The sequence below is a fragment of the Dasypus novemcinctus genome, chromosome 1 (genome assembly GCF_030445035.2).
Source record: "Dasypus novemcinctus isolate mDasNov1 chromosome 1, mDasNov1.1.hap2, whole genome shotgun sequence".
Lineage (NCBI taxonomy): Eukaryota > Metazoa > Chordata > Mammalia > Cingulata > Dasypodidae > Dasypus > Dasypus novemcinctus.
In genome coordinates this window covers 128,824,088-128,844,604 of record NC_080673.1, presented here as the reverse complement: position 1 = coordinate 128,844,604, position 20,517 = coordinate 128,824,088, and the positions used below count along the sequence as shown (strand labels likewise).

General features: G+C 40.3%; 1 protein-coding gene across 3 annotated transcripts in view; it reads left to right on the top strand.

The window, feature by feature from the left end:
• Window positions 1-20,517, top strand: part of SHROOM3 (shroom family member 3) — a 197,316-nt gene that overhangs the window by 2,075 nt on the left and 174,724 nt on the right. The gene's annotated exons all lie outside the window — the stretch shown is intronic.

Here is a 20,517-nt window from a genome sequence, read left to right as displayed (position 1 = left end):
TTGGGCTCCCATCTACCATATAGGAGGTCCAGGGTTCAATTCCCGGGGCCTCCTGGTGAAGGCCTCCTAGTGAAGGTGAGCTGGCCCACATGGAGTGCTGACCTGCTGGCCCAGCACAGAGTGCTGGCCTGCGCGGTAATCTGCTGCAGCAAGGTAACGCAACAAAAAGAGACACTGAGGAGAGACAATAAGAAACTCAGCAGACTAGGGAGCTGAGGTGGCACAAGAGATTGAGTGCCCCTCTCCCACTCTGGAAGGTCCCAGGATCAGTTCCCAGTGCTGCCTAAAGAAAAGCCAAGCAGACAGAAGAACATACAGCAAATGGACACAGAAAGCAGACAGCGAGCACAAAATGAGGGGGGAGGGGAGAATAAATAAATAAATTTAAAAAAAAAACATTCAGGGAAGCTGATGTGTCTCAGTGGTTGAGCACCGGCTTCCACAGACGAGGTCCTGGGTTCATTCCCCAGCCCCTGTACCTCAAAAAGAAAAAGTAAATAAACTCACAGAACCCACATTTTATTTTAAGAGTACAGAAAACCCTTGTACATATCTATACAGTCCCAGGGGACCCCCAAATATATAATTTCACCTTATTAATAACTGAGATTGTATATATATATATATATATATCAATAGGTAGATATGAAAATCTATGTATCTATCTACCTATCATCTATCTATTTAATTCCAAAATAATAATATTAAAGAGTTAGATGGTGAGAGTGAGAGAAGAGTTAAGTATCTTACGTTTATTTTTTTCCCCTGTGATCTTTCCTTTCTGAAACTGTGGGATGCCTGCCAGACTCCCTCAACTGCCACATGGCAAGGGTCCCTTCTGTGCCTTGGACAACATACAATGGGGCACAATAGATTGTGCCCTGTGTGCCCCTCCCCAGGCACACACTGTATGAGTCCCGCCCAGGCAACAGGGCCCTGCCCAAAAGCTTTGTCTATGCAAATAGGCAGCTGCTCACGTCAGATCTCTTTTTTTCTCTCTTTCTACCTCGGTGCAGCACTGGGCTGAAGGCTTTGCCCCTGCCTTTTCTGAGCAGGGGTAGCCTGTGAGTTCAGAAGCTGAACAGCTGCGCAAGACTCTCTTTGCTGAATGTGCTGTGGCCATTGGGACCAGACCGGCAAGTGGGGGGTTCGTAGCCTTAGACCCATGGAGGGAGGAGCGGCTGTCCCATCTCCACCCTGCCATGGAGGGCTTTATTACAATGTCACTGGTTAAGAGGGAAAAGTTTGCTCTCCTTGTTAAGCCAAACACCTAAAAAACATTAAAAACAAAGATAGAAAAAAAAAACCAAAAAAGCCTCTAATAAACCTTATAGTCAATTTTGGAGGGAAGGGACATATGGATGATTTTGAAAGGGAGGAAAAAGTCATCTTGCTTCTTAGTTGGATTCAAGGATGAAGTCAAATGATGGTAGTGGTGGGATTTTTTGAAGCACATGATCTGGTCTCATTATCAAAGCTCGTAACAAACTTCTGTGAACTGAAACCTGTAGAATTGTTCTGATATCAAGTGAATATTGGCATCAGACACAGGAATAGGACTTTGCTTCTACACAGAAGACCCTCTAGGATGGAATTTAAATGGGCCCTAGCCTGAAAAGCTGTGGCCGTTTAGAATAACTTGTGACTTTCCAAATACCAAAGCTCCTTAGTGACCCATAAGCTACCAGTAGACCTTACGCACCAAAACTTGTGGTTGGTATCCTGCGTCAGCCCTCGTGGGGCAGTAGTCCAAGCAGTTAGAGGCAGGTCTCTAAGTTCTCCCCTTCCCTTTTCCCTTCCGTGGCAATGGAGGCCCAGTCTTCCTGACCTGATGTTTGTGTGGTGATCTCTCGGTTGTTTATTAATAATGGCTCATTAATCCCTCCATCTGTGACCATATAGGGCGATATTATCCCAGTTCAGAAGAGAGAAATGTGATGAAACAGGATGGGTCGTCCCACAGCACCAGGAAGTTAACGTGAAGCAGTTCATTCACTCCCTCTGTCAAAAAAGAAATCAGAAATCCTTAAATGTCTCCCCCAGCAGTTCTGACTAGGCCTTACAAGTGCTTCAGTCAAAAAATACGTTGGCTGTCTTAACTGGATCACTCGGACTAGGAGGGGGTCGGTAGTTTAAAAGTGAATTAAATGAATTGAGTAAGGAGTGTGTGTGTGTGTGTGTGTGTGTGTGTGTGTGTTCCCACTTGTGTGTCTGTGCTTATCTGAACAAAACCTTGCTAGTTGGTTGGTAAAATTTGCCTGAGGCCGAAGCTGATAAGGGTAGCAGGCTTTCTCCTATGGCCTTTTTCTAGAGAGTCCTGGTCATTCATTTATAAGAAATTTCAGACCAGGCTAAGCCGGGTCCCTTGAGGAGAGAGGCCTGCTGAGGAGCTGCAGTTGAGCTGGTCGGAAGGGGGCCTGCTTTGCCAAAGGTATTTCAGGAATGTTAATGGTATGCCTGAGTGGAGGGCTTCAGAGCTCTGAGCTCCAGGCTGAGAACTGTCCTTGTAGCCATCTGTTGTGGCCCAAGAGGTTTCATAGCAACAGCTTCTCAAGGATTTTTTTTTTTTAATTAAAATTAACTCACACAAAAACTGAAAACTGCTCCACTGCTCAAGAAGAATCAGGACAGGATTTGGATTCTTTCTACAGGGGGATGAGCTTTTAAGGAAGAAAAGCCCTCACCTCCTTAATTCCTGTTCTTTAAATGAGCAATTTGTACTTGGTTTTGAGGTCTTCATTTTTACTCCCCAGGGAAGATTCTTTCTGGAAAAGAGTAAAGGTGAAAACACGTTTCCAAAGCTGTTGAGAAGATAATTGGTAAAAATATGGTTAAGGAAAAAATGGTCTGAGTTTTGAGATTTTCCTGGTATTTGTTGCTCTTAGCAATCCTGTCAGCAGCTGCACTTTTTTTTTCTCTGTAATAATGTGAGCTCTATAAGCCTGGCTATTTAGTTAGTGAAATGAACTTCAGACAAAGACACTCCTTTTACTGTGGCAATGTATACACTCCTATATGAATTTCCATATCTATATAACAGTAGACCAATTTTTTTAAAAAAGGGAATGGAAAGTGATATTTGTAGTGTTTTATTTTTTAATTGATGGGGTATTGAGTTAGACATTTATTTTAAAAATAAAAAAGTCAGAATAGAAGACACTGTAAAATGATACACACTGCAAGCTTAATTGGCAGCTGTGTGTACAGCAGCAGGCACTCTGGCAAGACAAAGAATTCTATGCCATTCCAAATTCTACCCCTTGCTGTGCTATTTTAGGAAGGCGCCCAACCTCTCTGAGCACAGTTCCTCATCTGCAAATTGGATTTCTGCATGCTATGAAGGTTAAATATAATTACATAAAAGTAACAAGGGAAATGATCCTTGAATTTGAATGATGTCTATAAAGGAGTATTATATGCTGTCATTCTTAGCATTGTATAACCGTGGGAAAATATTTTCATGAAAGCTTTTACATCCCCTTCATTTTTTTAGTTTGACATGTTTCCTCAAGTCTTATATAGTAAAAATTCCTGATAGAGTCACAAAATATTCTGTGAAGCGATTTTGCCTAAGCATATTTAATTCTTGGAATAGTTCTTCTTATTCTTGACTTGCTAGTGTCTGTTGCTACTCATGAAGTAGTAATCAGATCTAACGTATTGCCTCTGAGGGTCAAAGGTAATGCCACCAACCCCCAGGAAAAGGATTTGTACTTAGAGTTTGGTTTCTGGAATCCATGTTTCTATAAAAGGCACCGTCACTTACCCCATCTGGGCATATTGCCTCCTCTATGAAATTTAACCAGCAAATATTTATCGACTGAGTGCCTGTGATATGCCAGATGTGTTCCTCCGTCCTGGGTTTAGGGCTCCAAACAAAAATAGACAAAAATCCTTGCATTCCTTCTAGTCAACAGAAACATTAAATAATAGTAATAATGTCAATTGTGTAGTAGGTTAGAAAAATGATAACTGCTTTGAAGAAGATAGTACAGCAGGGATGTATGGTATGGGGTGTTGCAATTTTTATAAAGGGTATTCTGAGAAGCTGGTCTCACTAAAAAGGCAATATTTGAAGGAAGACTTGAAGAAGATGAGGGAATAAGCCTCGGGCTTAGCTGGGGAAGTGCATTCCACGCAGAGGGAACAATGAGCATTACATGTTTGGGGGGGACATGTGGATGGAGCAAAATCCAGGAGGGGGGATCTCGTAGGGCTTTATGAGTAGTGGAATGAATTCAACTTTTACTTAGAATGAATCCTTTGAGAACTTACCTCACAGAACTGTTGTGAGGTTTAAGTGAAATAATTTGTGTAAAGCCTCCAGCACAATGCCTACCACATAGAAAAACTTCCATAATTGTTAACTATTGCACATACATTATTACCACTATCTAGGATTTAAAGATAGAACAATGTGATGATACAGACAATGATCTAAGATCCCTTCCAAATTTGTGATTCTGCTTTCTTCTAATATCTGCCTGGTGAAATCCAAATTCTCCAGAAAAGACACCTTGAATTCTCTTTAACCAACACCTTAGTTTGGAGAGTCTGAAATCAGGAAGGTATGAAATAAATATTAATCAACTGCAGTGATAGCCCTTGTCCTGGCCCCTGGAGCCCCAGTATTCCCCAGTAGTGATAACGCTGGGCTCCCGTTTGCTGATTCCGAGGTTGGCACGCTGTCGTACTGCTACTGCTTGCTGCAGAGTTACTAAGTTGCTTGCTTTATGGTCAGTGGGCAGAGTAGACTGGCTCGTTTTTTCTCTTAAAGACGTCTACAGTAGTCATTATACTTTAAATATTTTATAAAGATACTAACTCTCACAGTAACGCTAGGTCATGGCTACAGTCTTTAGCCCCATTTAAGAGATTAAGCAACTGAGACACAGGTTAGGTAAATTACCAAAGTTCACACAGGGACAAAGCTGGGATTTGAATCCAGGCAGTGTTTGGCAGGGTCTGTGCACTTAACTGCTACATTGGATTTGTCCACAAAATGCTTTGTTTAGTCCTCTACACCTATTTTTATTTGTTATAGCTCTCCTAATGTTTAAAGAAAAGAGTGGGCTCAGTTGAACGATATGGTGTACCTTTATACTTTACGGTCCTTTGTGAGGGCAGGGAACATAACCTTTCGGTGCCCAGTGCCTAGGACGGTGTCTAGTGCATAGCAGATACTCAAATATTTGTTGAATGAGTGAGGGAATGAGGGTGTGACATAAATCAACAGTAGTAAGGCCATAAATGTCTCCTAGTTTCACAGAGCCACAGAGAGCATGTGTGCTTGCAGGATGCCTGTTACCTAAAAACTCTAACTCTGCAAAGTTAAAAAAACAGAACAGATAAAATTAGAGGTGAGATGTAATGGTATCATTATTTGAACCAGTGTCAGTAATTTCATCCCTTGTTAGTTGCTTACTTATATTTCAATTAATAAGTCACATCACATTGGAAAGAGTACCCCCAAAAGACCCTAATATCAAACCAACACCCACCATGTGAGAGGTGGGGAAGGACCATAATAGACAATCATTGGAACACAGTGAATTCCACTAAATAAAGATTTAATGTATGATTTGGACTTAGTGCATTTATTAATTTATTTACCTTTTTAAATTTATTTATTTTTTAAGATTTATTTATTTATTTAATTCCCCCCCTTCCCCGGTTGTCTGTTCTCTGTGTCTATTTGCTGCATCTTGTTTCTTTGTCCGCTTCTGTTGTCGTCAGCGGCACGGGAAGTGTGGGCGCCATTCCTGGGCAGGCTGCACTTTCTTTCGCGCTGGGCGGCTCTCCTTATGGGCACACTCCTTGCACGTGGGGGACACCCCTGTGTGGCAGGGCACGCCTTGCGCGCATCAGCATTGTGCATGGGCCAGCTCCACACGGGTCAAGGAGGCCCGGGGTTTGAACCGCGGACCTCCCATGTGGTAGACGGACGCCCTAACCACTGGGCCAAGTCCATTTCCCACCTTTTTAAATTTAAACTTTTTTTTTTTTTTTACAAATTTGAATGCACTCAGTGCATTTAACAAATGGAAATTGTAACTCACAGATACGTTGTGGGGTGAAGAAGGAGAACCTGAGTCTGGTCAATGTCTTATAGAAACATTTGGGTCCAGTGAACACAAACTCACTTATAACAGCTCAGATCAAAAGAGGGTTCTTTGAAAAGATATGGGGAAGCTTATGGAATCCAACTGCTACAAGCCAGGAACACCTAATAGTTAAGAGCTCTGGAAGTCAACAGGTTTGAGTGTGAGTCCCAGTTTTGTCATTGCTGAGCTTGTGATCTTGGATAAATTGCTTAACTTTTCTGGACCAGACCTCGTACATGTACCCATCTGAAAAGTGGGGACTATTGAAATTACCTAACTTGTTGAGTCGTTGTGTAGATTAAGTGAGATAATATATGTAAAGCACTTGGAATAGTGCCTGACACATAGTAAGAGCTGACCGGCCATTAGCCTTTGTGATTATTTTGAAAATAGGCAGCTATTTACTTCCTTTTCAGACTGCAAAGTCTCTCATCTTAGTTGACTCTGAACTTTGTTCCATTACCCTCCTGGCAGATTGGCTTCCTCTCTATGGAAAACACAGTTCCAAGGTTGGTTAATTTAATAACATAGTGATGTCATCAAGGTCCCAGGTATTCCATATTTCCATTCTGTCATCCTTAGCGCGATGATTTTCAGCCTTAGGTTTGCCCCTTGTGTTATAAACTAGCTGCAGCAGCTCCGTATATCCTCTTCTCATACAACCTTGACCAAAGGCAAGAAGGAGTCCTGTTTTTGTATTTTGTCAAGAATGAGGAAAAGCTTTTCTGGAAACTCTCTGACAAGTTTTCTCTTGGATCAGATATCATTAGCTAAGGCTGTGTCCTTTACCCATCCCTAAACTAGTAACTAGCCGGGGAGTGGAATTGCCCTGACTGACAGAGATCGAGCATGATTCATTCCCTTGGGCTATGGAAAAATCCGTCTTCCTGAGCACATAGTCTTCTGATAACATAGTAGAATTAGAATTATGTTTGTGAGGAAAAAGGGGACAGGGGCATAAGGCATAAGGGCCTACCTTAGATGAACATGTATCAAAATCAGGAAAATTAGTCCTTCCCTGGGATTTTATATACAAAGTCTAAGAGAAATCAGAGCTCTCTTTCTTTTGAAGTGGTTAATCTGAATCTGAAATTCTCTGTAGTCATTTTTCTGTGCTCTCCCACCCCCAAAACACACACAAACACACAAGCACACACATATACGTATACACACACTGAAGGAGACTCATATTCATTGGGGAAAAAAGTGAGGCATGTTTATAGAGAGAGACACACAAAGAGATAATGCCTGATAGGAAGGAGATAGAGTGGAGAGAGTACTGACAAGATTTTTCTGTTCCTGAGCCATCTCCAGCCCTGGTCTTTCCAAGAAATCACCCATTTTGCTTAAGTTTCTTTGTGGATTCAATGTCACTTGCAGCAACAATAAAATCCTGTCTGATACATTTTCCCCAGATTCTGGGTTTCTGCCTTTGCACATCAGTTTGCATGTGGCTCTGGTTTACCACCGAGCCATCCTGGCTTATCTAGAGCCCTCACAGCTCTAGAGCCTACATCATCTGATTAACTCAGTCCCTGGGTCCCAGTTCCAGATTCTGGTCAAGAATCAAACTGGCTCTACTATAGGACATAGGGCTCTTAGGAAGAGCAAGTCCAGTCTCAGTGTTTCAGCCAGGGCTTGGTTCGGGCTATCTTCTCCTAGAATAGTTGTGAGTAAGGAAACAACAACTGCTATCGCTGATAAAAATGTGTGGTATCTTTCTGCCCATACCTGCCTAAAATAGTTCTGTCTCAGAGGCCCCCAATGGAAAAGTGTATTTTCCGTAAGTAAAATAACGAGCTTTGAACTGTACAAGTGCATTTGACAGGGAGTTAAAATCTGGTGCCTCTAATTCCTTTGGCTAGATTTTACTAGAAGGGAATTCTAGATTTATATCAGTAGGGAATTAATGAAGGATTTGACGAAGGGGTGTGGCTAGGAGAGTTACCGTGAAGTGATCAAGGAAATCAGTGTGGCCATTATCCACAGAATGGTTGGGAGAACCAAACAGTGCTAACGAGGAAAATCCCAGGGTAGGTGGAAATGTAAGAAGTTGAGTCTGTGCTTCAGGATGTCTGGATAACTCTTTATTTTTTAATATTTATTTTGACTTTTTATTATGTACATACCCGAACATTCATGAAACTAGAGAGTGCCACAAATTCCCACGTACCTACCATCCAGCTGTCTTGTTAAGTAGAATAAAACAGGGAGGAAGGGAAGATGAAAGAAGGGAGCAGCGGGATCCAGGGAAGGACAAAATATTCAATGACAGACGTATCAGTGAACTTGTCAGTGGGGGACAGGAAGTTGAAATCCAAGATGTTTGTTCTTCTTAATCATAGGTTAATGAAATAATTGCTAAATGAGATCTGGCTTCTAGCTATTTGAGTAGGGATTATGTAATTTGAGGAAGCAGACCCTGTGGCCTAATCTCCAAATTGCCCTGGGGGGTGGGAGTGGGGGGAGGGAGCCTGAAATGCCCATGTCTTACATGGTGACAAGGCCAAGAAAGCAGAAGGCGACTTCCGTTTGACATTCAGCAACTATTACCTCCTGTCTCCCAGGCACTGCACTAGGGTTTGTAAGCATAAAGGTCCAGAACAGAGTCCTTGTTTTCAGAAAAGTCGTCGGCTAGCAGGAGAAATAGGCAAGAAAGTCTATGATTATAGCAAGCATGCTGTAATGAAGTTTATCCGGTAGCATAGAAAAGGCGAAAACTTCTCGTAGGATAATTGTCATAAATTTTGGAAAGATAAATGGGAGTTAGGTGGATGGATTTAGTGGGCAGAGGCATTCTAGACAAAGGAAACAGCTTGTGCCAAGGCAGGGAGGGACTGACCTTATGGCAGAGCTGCAGGTTAGATTGTACACTTGTGACCTGCTGAACGACAGGCAGAGATGGGGTGGTGCTGCCAGGAAGTGGGGAGCAGGGGCTGAGATCCAGCCTAGGCGTTGCCAGCCAACCTGCAGTCCCTGGTGCAGCTGCAAGCTCCTGTAGGAAGGAGGAGTCTTTTTCCTAATTTGCACAAGGTGCCACGTGGGCTGGCTGGAGCCCAGCCTGAAGGTCCTCGTATTGTTTGTGGGACGTGCGTGTGTGTGTGAAGATGCTCATGAGTTTGAACAGGACCCTGAAGGTGATGAGCAGCTAAGGAAGGATTTGAAAATCAGAACAGTGACGAGGGCCGATTTGTGTTTGAGAAAGATCATTCTGGCTGTATTTTGGAAGGTAGATTTGAGGACGGCAAGTCTGGTGCTAAAGAAACTGGTGAGAGAGGCCCAGCAGTGGTGCAGGTAAGAAATAATGAGGACTTGAGCGCAGGGTATTAGTGCTGGGGATGAAAAGGAGGTACAAGATGTAGCCTTCATGACAGGTGGGCTGGAGGGATGAGGGAGAGGGAGGGGGTTGGGATGACTCCCAGGTTTTTACCTTGGCAGTTCTGGAGGCTAGAAGTCTGACATCAGATGGTGGCAGGGCCATGCTGCCTCTGATGTCAGTCTGCAGGGAGCTGACAGTGCTTGCCAGCAGCTTGTGGCGTAACTCAATCCTGCCCCTGTCACATGGCCATCTTCTCTCCGTCCCTCACTGTGTCCAAGTTTTCTCTCCTTACGAAGACAACATCCTAATACAGTTTGGCCTCATCTTACCCAATAACATGTCCAAAGACCCTCTTTCCAAATAGGGAACTGGGGTTAGGGCTCAAACATGTCTTTTTGGGGGGACACGCTTCAATCTATAACACAGGACTCCACTGTTATTTTTTCTATCAAGAGGAAAATGATATGATATTCCAAATCCATTTTCCTGTTCTTTTGGAGCAAGCAATTTTTTTTGTTTGGTTGTTTCTTTTGTTTTCTTTTGTTTCTGACGGTGGGTGCACCAGCAGCATTCTTTCTGTCTCCCGGTCCTTGGCAGTCTGTGCCAAGCACAGGCTTTGGAATCACGTGGTCCTGGGTGTGAATTCCAGGTGCACTGCCCTCTGTCACTGTGGAAGCATCTTTATTATCTCTGTGAACCTCACCTGTAAAATGGGGGCAATATGACCTTTGTCACAAGCTATTGTGAGAGTTAATGAAAGTGAAGTGCTGGGCCTCGGGCCTGGCCTGGAGCTGACTGGCAGCAGCAGTGATGGTAGAAATGGTCATTGTGGTTGCTGTTGATATTGCTATTATTGCCAGTTTCCAAACATTAAGGAAGGATACTATTAGCTTTTGCAGTCTTTAATTATTTCTTAGGTCTGCATCTATGAAATGGTGACTATACGTCTTGCTGCCTTCTCTGTGGATTGTCCCAAGCAGAAAGGGTTCCTTGCCCTGTGAGTCAGAGGGCAGGCTACACTGCTTCCCAGGCCTTGAGCTGGTAACTTGGGCTGATAACTGTGGACAGAAAAGCATACCATTAGGCTATAGAAACCTCTGGAAAGAAGGCAGAGAACTGTGATACTCCTGGTTTTCACATGACCTAAGAGGTTTTCCTAGGATAGGTTAGGCTACTGAAGCTACACTTGGTATTACCTTTAATAATTCAACAAAGGATATTTATTGTTGACTACCTGCATGTGCTTTGGCAGTGAACAGCACCCACAGAAAATGTGCTTCAACTTTCTTATCAAAATGGTCTTGATAAGACACTTGGTGACTTTAACACTGGTCATTGCTCTGGAATGTCCCTGATAATCCTGCCAGTTTTCATTACCCCATAGCTGTGATATGGAAATTCAGGTAACTGCGCCATTATGCTGTCACAAATTAAAAGTATTTTCATGCTGTAGTGTACCTAAAAACAAACAACTAGTGTGCTTCTCTCTCTCCTGTAAAAAAGGGAGCAGTGAAAATTCAAGAGTTAATATTGTTGAAGTTTGTAAATTTTGTTAATATTGTTAAAATACTAAAGAATAATTAGTACTTGCTTAAGCATAAAGTATCATTCTTCTTGATTGCCACTGAACCTTCCTGAAGCAACAATAAGAATCAAATGGAATCAGAGACTAGGAAAAGGGAAAGTCTGTGTTTTATATAACTCCAAAATCTGTTTGTAAGGGGAAAAGAGGGACTCAAAATATTTAAAATTAGCCATTCATAATTTGTTTCCTATGAAAGAGAAAGAAGAAAATTTAGTGACGTTAATTTAAATCACTGGTTCTCAAGTGGAGATTTTGACCCCTCTCTCTCAGGGAACATTTTGCAACGTCTGGAAACATTTTTGCTTGTCACATGGCGGGTGAGGGCAATGTTTGCTACTGCCATGTAGCGGGTAGAGGTCAGGGATGTTGCTGAACATCCTATAATGCACAGGACAGGCACACACAGCAAAGAATTATCTGGCTCAAAATGTCAGTGGTGCCAAGGTTGAGAAACCTTGAGTTAGATAATGACTGTTGGAACCTAAGGTGGTTATTATCCAGTGCTAGACTATCTCTTTCAGCTAGAAATTAGCCTTCCCATTGCTTTTTGAATATTGAAATTATTTGCCTCAGGCCCAATGAGGAATGGCGATGGAAACTGCGATATCTTCCTGTAGGTTTAGTTCAGGCTGTATTCTTTCTACTTAACCCCCAAATTAACAGGCAGTCCAGCCCCAAAAATCATCACCCTGGTTGCCTGGGAAAAACAAAAACTTAACCAGACTGATTAAATTGTTAACTTTTCAACTGTTTAGTTTATCACTCTGGATACACAGCCTTTCTGTGATAAAGGAAGTAGAAGAGAGAGGTTGGGTGAGGAAATGGCTTCACATTTCAACACTCCTTTAAGGAAAGGGAGAGTTAGCTTTTCAAGTAGATGCCAAGTGTGAAGCCAGCCAGCAGCAATGTCTGAACCTTCCTTTTGTTCTTTCTTCCCTTTTCTCCTTCATTATCTTTATTTTGAAAACTATTTATTGGGTCCTTACAATGCCAGTCCCTGTGCTATGGTAGATACTGTTCGTGAATCAAAAGCTCAAATGATTCTAAGAATAGCTAACAGAAAATTACAAATTCATATAGGCAATCATGTTGTCTAGCAGATGTAGCTCACTAGTTGATGGTTGAGCACCTGCTTTCCATGTGCGAGGTCTTGGGTTCAATCTCTGGTACCTCCTTAAAAAAAATCAAAATTGATGACTAGCACACACACATAATAGCATTTTTTTTTTTAAAGAAAGTTGTAGAAGGAGTTTTTCCCCAGATTTTATGCATATATGTCTTACCAGTTATAAAACTAATCCATGTTTTTCTACATATTTAGTGGTCTTATTGAAAATTGTTAAAAATATACACCATTCATGATAAATGACAACTGCTGCCATATATGTTTTCTTGATTTTGTTCTCTGTAGTAGGTTTTGCTTTATCTTTGAAAGATTGTCCAGGTTTGGAGCTCACTAGTAGAGCTGTATTGATACATAGTAGATAAAAATTAAATTTAATTAAAATAAAGTAACAATTCTATGAAATGTTTTTTGAACTGAGTCACTTTTTAAAAAAAAGATTTATTTCATTTATTTCTCTCTCCCCTTCCCCTTGCTGTTTGCACTTCCTGTGTCTGTTCCTCTTATTTGTTTCTTTAGGAGGCATCAGGAACCGAAACCAAGATTTCCTATGTGGGAGGGAAGCGCTTAATCGTTTGCGCCACCTCCATTCCCTGCTTTGTTGGGTGTCTTGTTATGTTTTCCTCTTGTGTCTCTTGTTGTGTCATCTTGTCACATCAGCTTGCTACGCCTGCCAGTTATGCCAGCTTGCTGCCTGCTTGCCCTCTTTAGGAGGCACCGGGAACCTCTGCTCCCTGCTTTGTTGTGTCTCTGATTATGTTTTTCTTCTTGTGTCTCTTGTTGTGTTATCTTGTTGTCAGCTTGCCACACCTGCCCGTTGTACCAGCTCGCTGTCTTCTTTAGGAGGCACCAGGAACTGAACCACGGGCCTCCCATGTGGTAGGCAGGAGCCCAATTGCTTGAGCCACATCTGCTTCCCCTGAATCACTTTTGAGTCCTGTGGGAATACAAGCTTTTGTCTACTATATTAAGTGTCCATACATCTTCAAATACATCAGTGGACTGATATATTTGTGGACTAATATAGCACAAGGTAATAGACTAATATAGCACAAGGTAATAAAGCATAAGAGTTAGGAGGGCAGACTCCAGAGCCATTGTGCCTAGATTCAAATCCTGACTCTTCCACTTACTGTGGTTATGGAACTTTGGGCAAATAACTTCTCTCTTTGTGCTTCTTTCCTTATCTTCAAAATGAGGATAATAGTATTTTCCTCAGAGGACGTTTTTGAGAATTAAATGGGCTAATACATGTGACTGGCACGTAATAAGTGCTGAATACATGTTAGTCATTTTTATTATTGTTGCTTTGCATTTTTTTGTGATGGGTTTTTAAAACTATTTTGATTAGAGCACTTGTAGGTTTACAGAAATGTCTTACAGAAAATAGTTCCCATATACTGCGTACGCACACCCCTCACAGCTTTCCCTCTTATGAACATTTTGCATTAGTGTGGTACCTTTGTTACAATTGATGAACCACTATTATTATATTTTTATTATTAACTGTAGCCCATAGTTTACATTAGGGTTCATTCTTTTTGTTGTACAGTTCTTTTCTGGTAACATGCATACAACCCAAAATTAATCTTTTTAACCACTTTCAAGTATATAATTCAGTGGTATTAAATACATTCACAATATTGTGCTACTGTCAGCACCATCCAAACTTTTCATCACCCCAAACAGAAACTCTGTACTAGCTGGTTGCTTTGCATTTTATTGTTCTGTATTTGGACTAAGCAAATTGCTCAAGTCCAATGTGGTGCAAATGAGCCTAACTTTGATGGCTCATGTTTCTTGAGACAGTTATTAACACACACACACACACACACAACTTTGGTGCTAATGGGACAGAGATTTATTGATTTACAACCAAATCCTCTCGTTTCATGACCACATGTGATACTGGAAAATGATCAGCATCTTGGACTCCCCAGCCTCTAATTCATCTTAGCTTTGAGGAAAATTATTGTTCCACTTTTTTCTTAGAATTATTAAAATTTCAATTTTTTCTTAGAATTCAGGCTTCTGGTTGTTTCGGAAATGGATGTTTTCAACTCCGTTAGCCAGTATAACACTTGGGGCTGAGGATGAATATGCTATAAAAGATGTTGATTTCAAATATATTCTGGCTATATTTGTGCCAAGTTGTTGATGTGTATTTATTGTCCCTAAAGCAACATAGGAAGAACATGCTATACACAAATAGGTAGAGATGGTTTCATAGCTTTAATTTTTAAATTTATTTCCTAGAAACATATCTCATTTGCTCTCCTAAGTAAAGACACATGATTGCTTTTGAGCTTAGTTATGTCATTTAGGGATGAACCTCCCTTTTAGCTTGATATCTAAATTGCTTGTTTGTTATTCCAGTAAGCAAATGTACTTGATCAAACTGGTCTCTTGAGATTATGAATTTCCGTGTTAAAACGTTAAAATGAAAACCATCCATCTAAAGAATGTCTTGAAAATATTAGAAATCTGTTTTTCAAGCATTTATGTCAATATAATTAGACATTGTCTGAAACCTTTGAAATTGTAACCGCCTAAAGCAGTATGGGGAGGGAGAAGTATAAAGATGTAGAAACACCAAAGTGTAAGTTTTGTAAGATGAAAATGATATTGTCTTCAAAGTAAGAGAGTCTGGGAATTATATTCCACCTAGGTTTAATTTATAACAAATAAAACAAGTAGGAAAAAGCTAATTAATTGGATATATAAGGCTAAAGATTTGCTTATCCATAAAACCAAAAATCTGAACTAGTTGATCTCTAAGGCACATTTTGTTCTAAAATGTCAAAATCAATTTAATAGGTTTTTTGGATTATCTTCCCCAAGGAGCAAAATAGATGCATATTTGATGGAGTGCTGAACAAAGCCTTCCTAGTATACATTAAAGTGGTTTTGATTTAAAGATTGTCTCAAATGTGGGCTCTAAAAATAATGGCCCCATAGTGATAACAGCATCAGTGTGAGGGTATGTGTGGAAAGATTTGTTGCAGGAAGACAAGTCGGCCCTATTTTATGATGACTTCAATGAGGTGGGAGCAGCAGTGGTGGTACTGCCTTCGGCAACACCATCAGAGTGAACTTTAATTGAAAACATGAATGGAGAAATCGAGAGCCTAAATTTACCCAGAAAACAGCTAAATAAGATTCATCCCAGAAAAGATATTTTGAACCACCATTTTATTGCATGTTAATAGGAGAGAATGTTAGAAATTTTAAGATAAGTTAGAAAAATAAGGAATATTGTAAATTAAATTTGAATTTGACAGGCCATGCATTGTAAACTCAAAAATGTCCCATTCTGTATTTCTTTAAGCTATCCGTATGCTATCAGAGAGCCATCAAGTGCAACCCATCCTTCTAACTTGGATAATCAGAAATTATAATAATCCAAATTAATATATAAATAACAGAAGGAGGGAACAGTAAAAGAATAGTCGAATCGAATTGCTTAAGTCTTTGAGAGAACTGTGCAATTCGGCTAATAACAACGTGGGAGAAAACTACTGGCATTAACTAAAGACGTGGTTATGATTTCTAGTGGCCAAATCCTAGAGCAAAGAAAGGAGATAAGGAAAAGTTGTAGACTTTTAAGTAGATAGAAAAATCAGTATTTTCTAAAATGTATCTTTGAAGACTTTTGATGGGAATTACAGTGGCTACAGTTAAATTTTTAAGCAATATTAAAACTTAGTTATAGAGTCATTCCTTAGCATTTCTATATATTTGTTAAACTATAAGGCTATATATTTTAAATAAATATTTTTAAGTATTTGGCTTACTATTGCCTTTGTTCTTTATCAGTATGGTGTAAGTCATTTAACTGTTCTGAAGCTCAGTCTTTTTCGTCTGTAAAATGGGGATAAAAATCTCTTCTTCAAAAGGTCACAGGGAGTAGTCATTACATTCATATGCATTAAATTGCATACATAGAATCATACTGGGTAGCTGGCAGGAGTCCAATAAATGGTATATTGGGCATGCAGGTAGTGGCCTTGGAATGTGTTGGGGATTGAATCCTGTCCCGCACAAAAGTCATGCTCAGGTCCCAGCCCTGGTCCTGTGGGTGTGAAGCCACTTGTAAAGAGGACTTTGGAGGTGCTATTATTTAAGGTGTGGACAAACTGAATGAGAGTGGGCCTTAATCCAATAAAGCTGAAGTCCTTATAAGCAAAGGAAATTGGCCACAGAAAGAGTAAGCCAAAGGGAGAATCAAGAAGCTGAAAGTCAACAGAACTGGGAAGAGAAAGGAGAACACACTGCCACGTGCCCTGCCCGGTGACAGAAAAGCCAAGGACCAAAGATCACCAGCAGCCAGTCCAGGACGCCACAGTCTTCAAGGAGAAAGCATTGCTTTGCTGATGCCTCAGCTTTGGACTTCTAGCCTTTAAACTGTGACCCAATAAATTCCTCTTTATAGTATTCATCTAGCGGCAGGGAAACCAAAGTAGTATGTTAAACTCTACCCAGACTCTGCCATAATTTGCATATCTTGTAAAAATCGGCTTACTGAAACGTAATTTCAAAAACTGCAAAAATGGTGGATAACTGTAAATTATATATATATGAAACATTTGAGATTTTTCATGTGCTTATGAATATAAGACATCTTGGAAAAGTATGCCACTCAAATACTATTTTAATGCTTGTTGTTTTCCCCCGTTTTGTTGACTAAAAGCATCTGTTGTGACGTGACATCATAATCTTGTCCATTTCTGGGTTTTTTAAAAATCTCTTTTATTGATTCAATGCATGTTTTGTGGTCTTTCTGGGTATAGGAGATGAACAGAACAAACTGGAAATAAACAAAGCCAGGAATCTTAAGCAAGAGTGTAGAGAACTATTCACTCCCACTCCCTGAGGAATTTATGACCAGTAAGTTGTTCTCTAATGAGCACAGAATGAGAGCATTGCATCTTCTCTTAATTAGTTTGACAGATATTCATTTAAATTTGAAAAGATTCCCAGGCTTGGGATAGCAAAGGAAGGTCCTGAATTCATTTTGTGTCTTAATTCTGTTTTTGTCGTGGTGGCTATGGGGAATGTCAACATCTAAAGACGAATAAAGGCCATGTCTTCATCCAGAGACCTGCCCATTTTCTATTTACAGCTGGCTACCAACCACCACGCTTTTGGTTTGCAGCTGTGATGTCTAACACAAAGCACCAGGTTCTGCGAGAACACTGTTGGGCCTGATTTCTATGAGGGATGGCCTAATAAAGGAGAGAGTTTCAAGATGGGTGGGCCTTCAATAGCTAGTTTTCTGTCAGAGTAAGTCACTGATTTGGGCATCAGTGACCCAAGCTGATGAATTCACCAAACTATGAATTGTTTTCACCCTCAGTACTTAAAACTATCATGGATATTAGGTTACCACCAGCCATGGAAATGAATAATCAGGAGGCCTTATACACTCCAAACCCTTTTCTCCAATAGTAACACTAACCTTTATCAAGGGTGTTAAAGTGTGGAGATGGTGGGTGATGACCTTTTCATGCTGTGTTGTTGTTATTGTTCTTTGTGTTTTTTTAAAAATTGGGACTGAATTTTAAAGTTTTTGTTACCTTTGAACTTTTTTCCCCTCCCTTTTTCTATATCACCATATTCATTTCTTTTAAATGAGAAGTTGTAGGTTTACAGAAAAATCATGCATAAACTACATATGGGATATATGATATCCAGGGTATAGGGGATATATATCCCCTTCCTATTATTAACACTTTGCATTGGTGTGATGTATTTGCTACAATTGATGAAAGAATATTATTATAAATATACTATTAACTATAGTCCATAGTTTACATTAGGGTTTCCTGTTTGTGTTGTACAGTCCCGTGTTTGTTTTATTTTTATACTAGTAAAATATATACAACCTAAAATTTCCCATTTTAACCACATTCAAATGTATAATTTAGTGATGTTAACTATGTTCACAGTGTTGTGCTACCACCGCCACCATCAATTACCAAAGTGTTTCCATCTTGCCAGATAGAAACTCTACAATTTAAGCATTAACTCCCCTTTCCCTACCCCCACCCAGGTCCCCGGTAGAATACAGATGTGTGTATTCTAGGTGCGGATACTATGAATTTGCTTATTCTAATTATTTCATATTAGTGAACCTATACAATGTTTGTCCTATACAATATTTGTCATTTTACATGTGGCTTATTTCACTCAACATGGTGTCTTCAAGGGTCATCCATTTTGCTCTGTGTATAGAACTTCCTTTTTATGGCTGAATAGTATTCCACTGTATGCTTATATCACATTTTGTTTATTCATCATCTACTGATGGACATTTGGGTTGCTTCCATCTTTTGGCAATTGTGAATAATGCCACTAAGAACATTGGTGTGTAAATGGCTGTTTGAGTCCCTGCTTTCAATTCTTTTGGGCATATACTAGACATGGGATTGACAGGCTGTACAATAATTCTATTCTTAACTTTCTGAGGAAACACCAAACTGTCTTTCAGTGGCTGCATCATTTTGCATTCTTACCAACAATGAACAAGTGTTCCTATTTCTCTGTATCCTCTCCAACGCTTGTAATTTTCTATTTTTAAAAAATAGTAGTCATTCTAGTGGATCGAAAGGTATTCTATTCTAGTTTTGATTTGCATTTCCCTGATGGCTAATGATGTTGGTCATCTTTTCATGTGCTTTTTGCCCATTTGTATATTTTATTTGGAGAAATGTCTATTCAAGTTTTTGCCCATTTTTAAATTGGGTTGTCTTTTTATTATTGAGTTGTAGGATTTCTTTATATATTCTGGATATTAAACCCTTATTGGATATGTAGTTGTGGAATATTTTCTTCTATTCTCGAAATTGTCTTTTTACCTTCATGATAAATCCTTTGATGCACAAAAGTTTTAAATTTTGATGAATTCCTCTTTATCTTTGGGTGTAAAGTCTAAGAAACCAATTGCCTAACACAAGGTCCTGAAGATGCTTTCCTGTGTTTTCTTCTAGAAGTTGAACAGTTATGTTTCTTATAGTTAGGTCTTTTGCCATTTTGAGCTAATTTTTTTATATTGTGTGAGGTAGGGGTCCACTTTCATCCTTTTACATATAGACATCCAGTTTCCCCAGCACCATTTTTGAAAAGACTGTTCTTTCCCAATTATGCATATGTAGGACCCTTTTCAAAAGTCAGTTGGTCTTAGATGTGAGGGTTCTTATCACACATTAATCTACAGCTGTGCAGGCCCTGCACTACATATAGTGCCCAGGTAAGGAACACACAAGAGCTGAAATCCAGCCCATCCTCACTTGCCGAGCTGCATAGGCCCTGAGTGGTGCCTTTTCTTCATACACACAAAGACCTTGCATGGACTAGCCACTGACCAGATGAAAGGCCAAAACATAGACAGCCTTGGTAGGAAGGGAGAGCCCTTGTCTAATCTACCAAAGCTAAACACGTAGCTCTTGAGAGTGTTACATTCATTAGGTCAGTCTGGTCCAGCTTTACTTTGGTGGAGTGTGCCACCACTCCCCCTCTCCCACCACCACTTTTCCTATTGCCTGAAAGCGGGTTCCTTTTGCTTTGTCAACTCATCTTAATGAAGATGGAACGTCACATCTAAGGCAGGGGTTATTAGCAAGGGGCCAGTGCGCTTGAATTTAAATTTTTAAAAAAACCCCACAGTATTCTTGTGAGGATGCATTGGTGTGGGTGTGAAATATTTATTAAATAATACACAGTATAGTATGGACTTAGTAAGGGGTCTGTGGTTTTCACCTGACCGGCAAAGGGATCTGTGGAACACAAAAGGTTAAGAATCCCTGATCCAAGGGTAGGTGTCTGGAATTTTAGTTTGGATTAAAAGAAAGAGGCAGAGATTGCAAAACACCACCTGTTCCCTAAGTCCATTGACCTGGTCATTAGAGTATATCCTTTGTGAGCCTTATTTGACCTATTATGGCAGAGGCCCAAGCACAGTGCCAGATGAGAATGACTGGGGGAAAGCCCCTGCTTTACACTCTTTAGTGGAATATCCTTGAGCTGGTTATTTCACCTCTTGAGTATCCAATTCCTCTGTAAAACAAGGATAATCATGTGAGGATTAGGTGAGATAGTACAAGCAAAGTACTTAACATTATCCCAAGTACAGCAGCTGGTCTCAAAAATATGGGCCCTGGACCAACACCATCAGCATCACCTAGGACTCTGCTAGAAATACAAGTTCTCGGGCCCCAAATAAAACATTCAGGGGTGGGATCCAACCCTTGAGTTCTAGCAAGCCCTCCACATGGTTCTGATGCTCACTCGAGTTTGTGAATAAACATTCTGCTGATCGGTGGCTACTCTGATAAATACTATTATTATTGATATTTATCAGTAAACAATAAGTGATGTTCAGTATAGT